The sequence below is a fragment of the Amblyomma americanum genome, chromosome 3 (genome assembly GCF_052857255.1).
Source record: "Amblyomma americanum isolate KBUSLIRL-KWMA chromosome 3, ASM5285725v1, whole genome shotgun sequence".
NCBI lineage: Eukaryota > Metazoa > Arthropoda > Arachnida > Ixodida > Ixodidae > Amblyomma > Amblyomma americanum.
Genome location: NC_135499.1, coordinates 86,565,169 through 86,572,062, shown reverse-complemented (window position 1 = coordinate 86,572,062; position 6,894 = coordinate 86,565,169).

Below are 6,894 nucleotides of genomic sequence, written 5' to 3'. Positions count from 1 at the left end.
TCCATGTATCCCGGGCTTAACTGTGGGTGGGGATTTGCGACTGGAGCTTCGCTTGTGCGCTGATTGCCTGCCGTTAGTAGAGGTAAGTTCAAAGAGAGATATATGTCTTCTCCCTCTACTACAATGGGTTCAATGCCGCCGTCGAGGCGCCGACGCGCTGGTGGTCCGAGCACGAAGCTGCGTCTCTAGCCCCGGGGCTTATCCTGAACGCTGCGGGGTGATGAAAAGATATGGACTTGCCTCTTGATGTGTTGGTCAAAATTGGCAAAGGTTGGTATCGGAAGATTCCTGAGGAGAAGCGGAGGCTGATGACAGTAGCTTCAGACGGCTGGGATGAGCAAATCCTGTCGTAAAGGACAAAGTTTGCGAAGCGCATGGGAAGAGCCTCCGCTCACCAGGCCTCCGAACGCCGTCTCCGCGGTTCCGGTGTCGGTCTCCTCAGCAGGCATCGCATCGATCACACTAGCGTTCCCCTGGACCTATCAAAGTGCGCCGGAATTTTATAATAATAATAATAATTGGTTTTAGTGGAAAGGAAATGGCGCAGTATCTGTCTCATATATCTTTGGACACCTGAACCGCGCCGTAAGGGAAGGGATAAAGGAGGGTGTGAAAGAAAGGAAGAAGAAAGGAAGAATAGGTGCCGTAGTGGAGGGCTCCGGAATAATTTCGACCACCTGGGGATCTTTAACGTGCACTGACATCGCACAGCACACGGGCGCCTTAGCGTTTTTCCTCCATAAAAACCGGAAGTTTATGCCGAACCCACTTTCATGACATGCACATGCGATGCTGGCAGACGCTTTCCCGCTTGACCGGAGGTCAAGGTGAAAGGTCAAAGTCAAAAGTTAAGGTCAAAGTCGAGATAGATGGCGTTACAGCCGCTGGTGTTGCTGCTGTAGCTGACGTCACATGTCGAACCTGACTACCGCCAATTATGTTCGTGCTATGACCTTTACCTACATTCAAGATGAAACTTGCGGCCACCGTGACCTCTAGCTGCATTCAAGGTCAAACATTGGCCCCGCAGACGGCTTGAAAACCTGGCAAAGTGAAGCTTTTAACGGAGCTCGTGTCGCAGAAAAGCCGGTGCCATCGGCATCGGCCGTGAGCGAAAAATCTCTCCTCCTCCTCGCAATGTACGTCACTTCCCCAAACGACGGTGCGTTCACGGCTTCTTCATTTCCTTTTCTTTTCACCTTTTTTCTCCAAATTTGCGCCTTCTTCACAAAATTATTAAATTATTCCACTCCTTACCCATGCATGTATTTGTATCAACAATGTACCCTGGCGCATCCCCCACCGTGGGTACGTGCCATTCAACCATAGGCCATCCTCATCATCATCATAAGACGGAGCGAGACGGCAGCACCTCCCGCTCGTCTCGTTCGGGCGCAGCGAAGCTGTGCGGGCAAGCAGGAATCTCGCGGTGAGCGGCGAACAACGTAGCGCACATCCACAGCGCATTCAGCACGAAGCTTTCGGCTCGCTGCCCGTTCGTTCGGCGCGGACGCTACGCTGGCGTTTGTGGCATCGCGTTTGTCGAGAACGATGTGCCGCGTTTCGATGTGCCGCGATCCAGCGCGTTTCGACAAGGCGCCTGGCAGCGCTTCCTGATTTGCCGCTCCGCGCGTCCGTTTCATCGTAGGTAGCAGAGCGATTTGCCTAACGGGCAAGGCACCGCGCCGAACGGGTGATGGCGTTCCGTGGACTCCCTGGCAGTGCTGCACCATGCTGTCGCGTTCCACTGTTAAAGGCGAAGCTTCAGCGTCCTCCAATTTTTCACTTCAAAAATTTTCAGTGGCTTACCTCGGCTATGCAAGGTTACACGTAGCGAGAAATGCATCTCCTCTCGATACCGGCACTGAACAGTGGCCGCACTCTGCTTCTCGACACCTTTGCGAAACGACTGTGATACGGCCGACTGACTGACTGACTGACTGATGTTGCTGAGAGGAAGAAAAAGGAAAGTGCGTGAGCCTGCCTACTGGCTCAAGCCGAGACGCAGAGTGGATCAACACTGAGGACACCCTTGGTAGCGACCACTGCATACTGAACACTGTAATTTACACTCGACCCTTACATTGCCCCCTTGCAACAGCCAAACTTCTCGGCTGGAATGCTTTCCGCCAGGCCCTCCCAGTAACTTCTCTCTTGGACCAAGACTACTCAACTTGGGCACACGGACTCATGCAAACACTCCGTTCACACGAAAAGCAGATCCAGCTTATGGAGCGCGCATCGGACGTGGATAACCACCTGATACACCTCTGGGAAGCTCGCCGCAGCCTCACTAAACGATGGCGGCGGCAAAAACACAATCGTAAGCTCCGCGCTCGCATCTCTGACCTCACCCAGCAAGCTGCCGAGTATGCTGCCCAGCTCGCTGACAATAACTGGGTAGATAGATGCAACAGCGCAGCAAGACAGATGTCAAGCCGCAACACTTGGCGGCTCTTTAGGAGTCTCATAGACCCCACACAAACACGCTCGGAAACCCAAAAACACCTCACTCATGCAATACACAATTTCCAAGGAAACACAGAGCAGCTAGCGAATGTCTTACGCTCAAAATACCTCAGTAAGGATCAAGATCCGCGCGGGCAGGATTATTCGTATGCAGGCAACCATAATCAGGAACTGGATCAGCTATTCCAGCTTCACGACCTTCGCGCGGCTCTTGCCAAAATGCGCAGGGGGACGGCGCCCGGGAGGGATAAGGTCACAGTCAAACTGTTGGCAAACCTCCCCGATCGGGCATACGAAACCCTACTTGAATATATAAACGCCATTTGGACCGGGGACACTTCGCTGCCACCTGCTTGGAAGACATCATTGGTAACCTTTATCCCGAAGGCGGGGAAACCGGTAAACACAGACAACCTCCGGCCCATCTCCCTCACTTCATGCGTAGGGAAACTTATGGAAACGGTGGTCCGTGATCGCCTCTCGGAATATCTCGAGAACAAGAACACCTTCGCCGACACCATGTTCGGCTTCCGACCTCATAAGTCCGCACAAGAGATACTTTTACAGCTTCATCGCGAGGTTCTCGAACCCATAGAACACCCACACAATGACAAGATAGTCCTAGCACTCGATCTGAAGGGTGCGTTTGACAACGTTAAACACAGCGTCATATTAAAACATCTTAGCGAGACCAACTGCGGTCCTCGTATATTCAACTACATCAAACATTTCTAACAGACCGCTTGGCCTATATACACATACAAGAGACCGAGTACGGCCCGTTTGAGATGGGAACGCAGGGCACACCACAAGGCACTGTGTTGTCCCCGCTTCTCTTTAATATTGCCATGATGCACCTCCCAGCGCAGCTGGCGGGTGTCGGCGGTGTTCAGCATGCACTGTACGCCGATGACATCACCATCTGTGCTACTACGGGAAACATAGGAGAGCTGGAGGAATGCCTGCAAGCAGCGGCGCGCACAGTAGACCACTATGCTACGTACTGCGGCCTCCAGTGCTCCCCGTCCAAGTCTGAATTTGTGCATATTCGACATTCTCCGAAATGCAAAATCTCCGTTCAGCTCTCTCTCGCCAGCGGCCCCATCCGTGAAGCGCAGGAGCTGCGAATACTTGGTCTCTTCATTAATCAGCATCGCAAGGTAGACATGACCCTTGCCAAACTCCGCAGAGTCGGCGACCAGGTGGGCCGAATGGTTCGCCGCGTTTCCAACAAGCGAGGAGGGTTGCGAAGTAAGGATGCGGTGCGGCTCGCCCATGCCTTCATAACTAGTCGAGTACTGTACTCGACTCCTTAGCTCTGCTTACGGAAACATGACGAAGGTTTCTTGGAGGTTGTCCTCCTCAAAATTTTCAAGAGAGCCCTCGACCTCCCGATCTCCACTTTCAACGCGCGACTGCTCGCGTTGGGGATGGTGAACACCTATAGGGAACTTCGCGAGGCGCATCTCGTTAACCATTACACGCGTCTCTTGGACCGGTTACACATCATACAATGGAACGGGTTCGAGTGCCCGAACTGTGGAGACGCACCCTCTACGTTCGACCCCTTCCGACTAAGATGAACAAGGAGGACCATAATGGCCGGCGCCAGGCGCGGGCGGATGCCCTGCCCCGCCACTATGGCTCAAAAGAAACACGTCTTCTACTTCGACATTGCAGGCCCCTACCACCACTCCAGGGGGGAATGGTACACGGCTGCAGTCGTACACGAGGGAAGACAGGTGGACGGCCTCTCGTTCAGGGCGCCCAGCTCAACTCATGCGGAGGAGGTAGCGATCGCCCTCGCAGCCTCCCATCCCGACTCTAAATTCATCCTCACGGACTCTCGCGGAGCCTGTCGTAACTTTTAGTTCGGTTGGATCACTCCACTTGCTCACCAAATTCTTCATCACAGTACTCGCGACTGTGATCCAACTCACCGCTCAATCATATGGGTCTCCGGCCACCAAGGCATCCCAGGTAACGAAGCCGCCCATGAGGCAGCCCGCGCACTCACTTACCGGGCACCAGGCGTTCTTTGGGAGGACCTTAACCCGGATCAAATCCCTCTTCTTTCTTTTAAAGATATCACAGAGCGCTATCGTGCCGAACACTGGTGCTACCCGGTTCCTATGAAGGGACTGGGTAAAGCTGGCGAACGAACTGTCCTTAGGCTATTTACAAACACCCTGCTGTGCCCGGCGGTTCTCAAGAACTTTGACTCTTCTTTTGACTGCCGCTGCTCATTCTGTGGGGAGGTGGCAGACACCTTTCACATGGTTTGGGCATGCAGGCAAAATCCTTCTCTGCCCCCCATCACCCCTTCCCCTACCCGAGAGGACTGAGAGGCGGCTCTGCTCGGCTGCAAGGAACTATCGGCCCACCAGGCCATGGTTCGGCGGACCTGCGCAGCGGTCAGGACCAACGGGGTCCCGGAATGAGGGACTCCGCGTTCTATTGTAAGGGGCGATGCCCACTAGGGGCCTCTCCCCGAGCAACTCTCTGTACATAAAGTCTAATAAATGCTTTTCACCACCACCACCACCAGCCACGCTCGCTGCCGCGCGCTCAAAGTAGGAGCGGTAATGGATAGGATAGGGTAGGAGAGCAGAGTGAAAGACGCGCAGCGTTAATATGCCCCGGGCCGATCCCGGAGGCAGTGCAATACCGGGCCAACCCGTGCCAGAGTGCTTCAATTCAAGCACTCCGCCATATTCCAAAAATAAGTTTAATATCTTAGGTCCAAAGACCCGATGCAGATAATATTAAATCAGGTATCAGATATCATGGTGGTCTATACTGCCTCTGTGTCACCTCCGCATTTTGTACAGCAGCTGTGCGTGTGCAGTTATGCGCATAGCTAGCACGTGGCATCCACGTGTGCCATGCGCAGCTCCAGCGGCGAAGGCCGGTTAGCTACTCCTCTCTGGTTGCCCCGCATGCTCACAACCGCTCGTAACGTGACGCGGCGCCAGAGGTGGAGTCGGCGCGCGGCCGTGGTGGCAGCCAAGCTTTGACGTCGCGCGCGGCGCACCTGCTGCTCCTATCCAGCCGCAGCGCATGCACCCAACGGGCCTCTCCGGACCACAGCGAAATGTTCGACTTAGCCAAGTGTAGCTCTCGCTAAAATAACGCCCCTGGGGAAGCGGCCGCGGGAGACAAAGCGCGGAATGTTCGGCCCACAGAATCCCGCATGTACCGCACGCCAAGAGACACGCGCTACTATGCAGGTGACTGTAGCGTGGCGATTAGATGCGGGGAGCGGGCAATTCGGACAGGTACTGGATCGTAACACACCCCACTGCTGTCTCCGGTGCCAAGAGCCGGTTGGGAGGCACCCCCTGCTAACTGCTGCGCCCCGAACGTGAGGCCTTGTGATGACCGGAATAAAGTTCATTCGGTCATTTTTTCGTTCATTAATTCACCCCACCGCTCTAGTCGATCACAAGCAGGCGGCACTGCCCAATCAAGTTTCCAAAAAAAGACATGTATACGATCTGGGAGAGGTGTCGACGAGCGCGCCCATTGAATGAGGCGCATCGGTGAGCGGCGAGCCGCAGGCACAACAGGCAACAGCCAGCCTATAATGTCCACCACGTGGTCTGCAACGGTTTGACATCAGGTGCTACTGCTCTTACATGCCCCAAGATTGGCTGCGGTTTAGCTCTTGTTAACCCTAGTTGCATTGCGAAAGCTTCGTTTCCTCGGCACGTCTTCTACACGAGACCTCAAACCGGTCTCTTCCGCAGTTGAAGTCACTCCGGGACGTGCCACGATTTCTTCTAACCGCATCTTCGTTATGACGCTTCTCGAGGCGTGCGGCGCGTTCTTCTGTCATCTCTTGAGCGCGTTCTCTCTTCCTCGCTTCGTTCTGTCGTTGTTTCGTCTCTTTAGCGCCTTCCATAACGACTCCAATACTCTGACTATCGTTGCTGAGATGAAGATGGAAAAGGAAAGAGCACGGGCCTGTCTTCTGGCTCGAGCCGAGCCACGCTCGCTGCCGCGTGCTGAAAATAGTAGAATTAAAGGATAGGAGAGCAGAGTGAAAGAAAAGACACGCCGCGCTCATAGTCCCCGGGCCGATCCCGGAGGCAGTGCAATATCGGGCTGACCCGTCCCAGACTGCTGCAAGCCAAGCAATCCGCCCCCAATACATTGAGGCGAAGCGCATATATATATATATATATATATATATATATATATATATATATATATATATATATATATATATATATATATATATATATATATATATATATATATATATACACCTCCCGCGAAGCGACACCTCCTCTCCCTCTACCCCAGTGGAGAAAATCTGGTGGAGCGAGCGGCGACAGCAGCGGCGTCGACGGCGGCGCCATCTCTTGGAGCACGGCGGCGGAGTTGCTAGGCAACGGCGTCTCAACGTCGTCGTCGGCCACG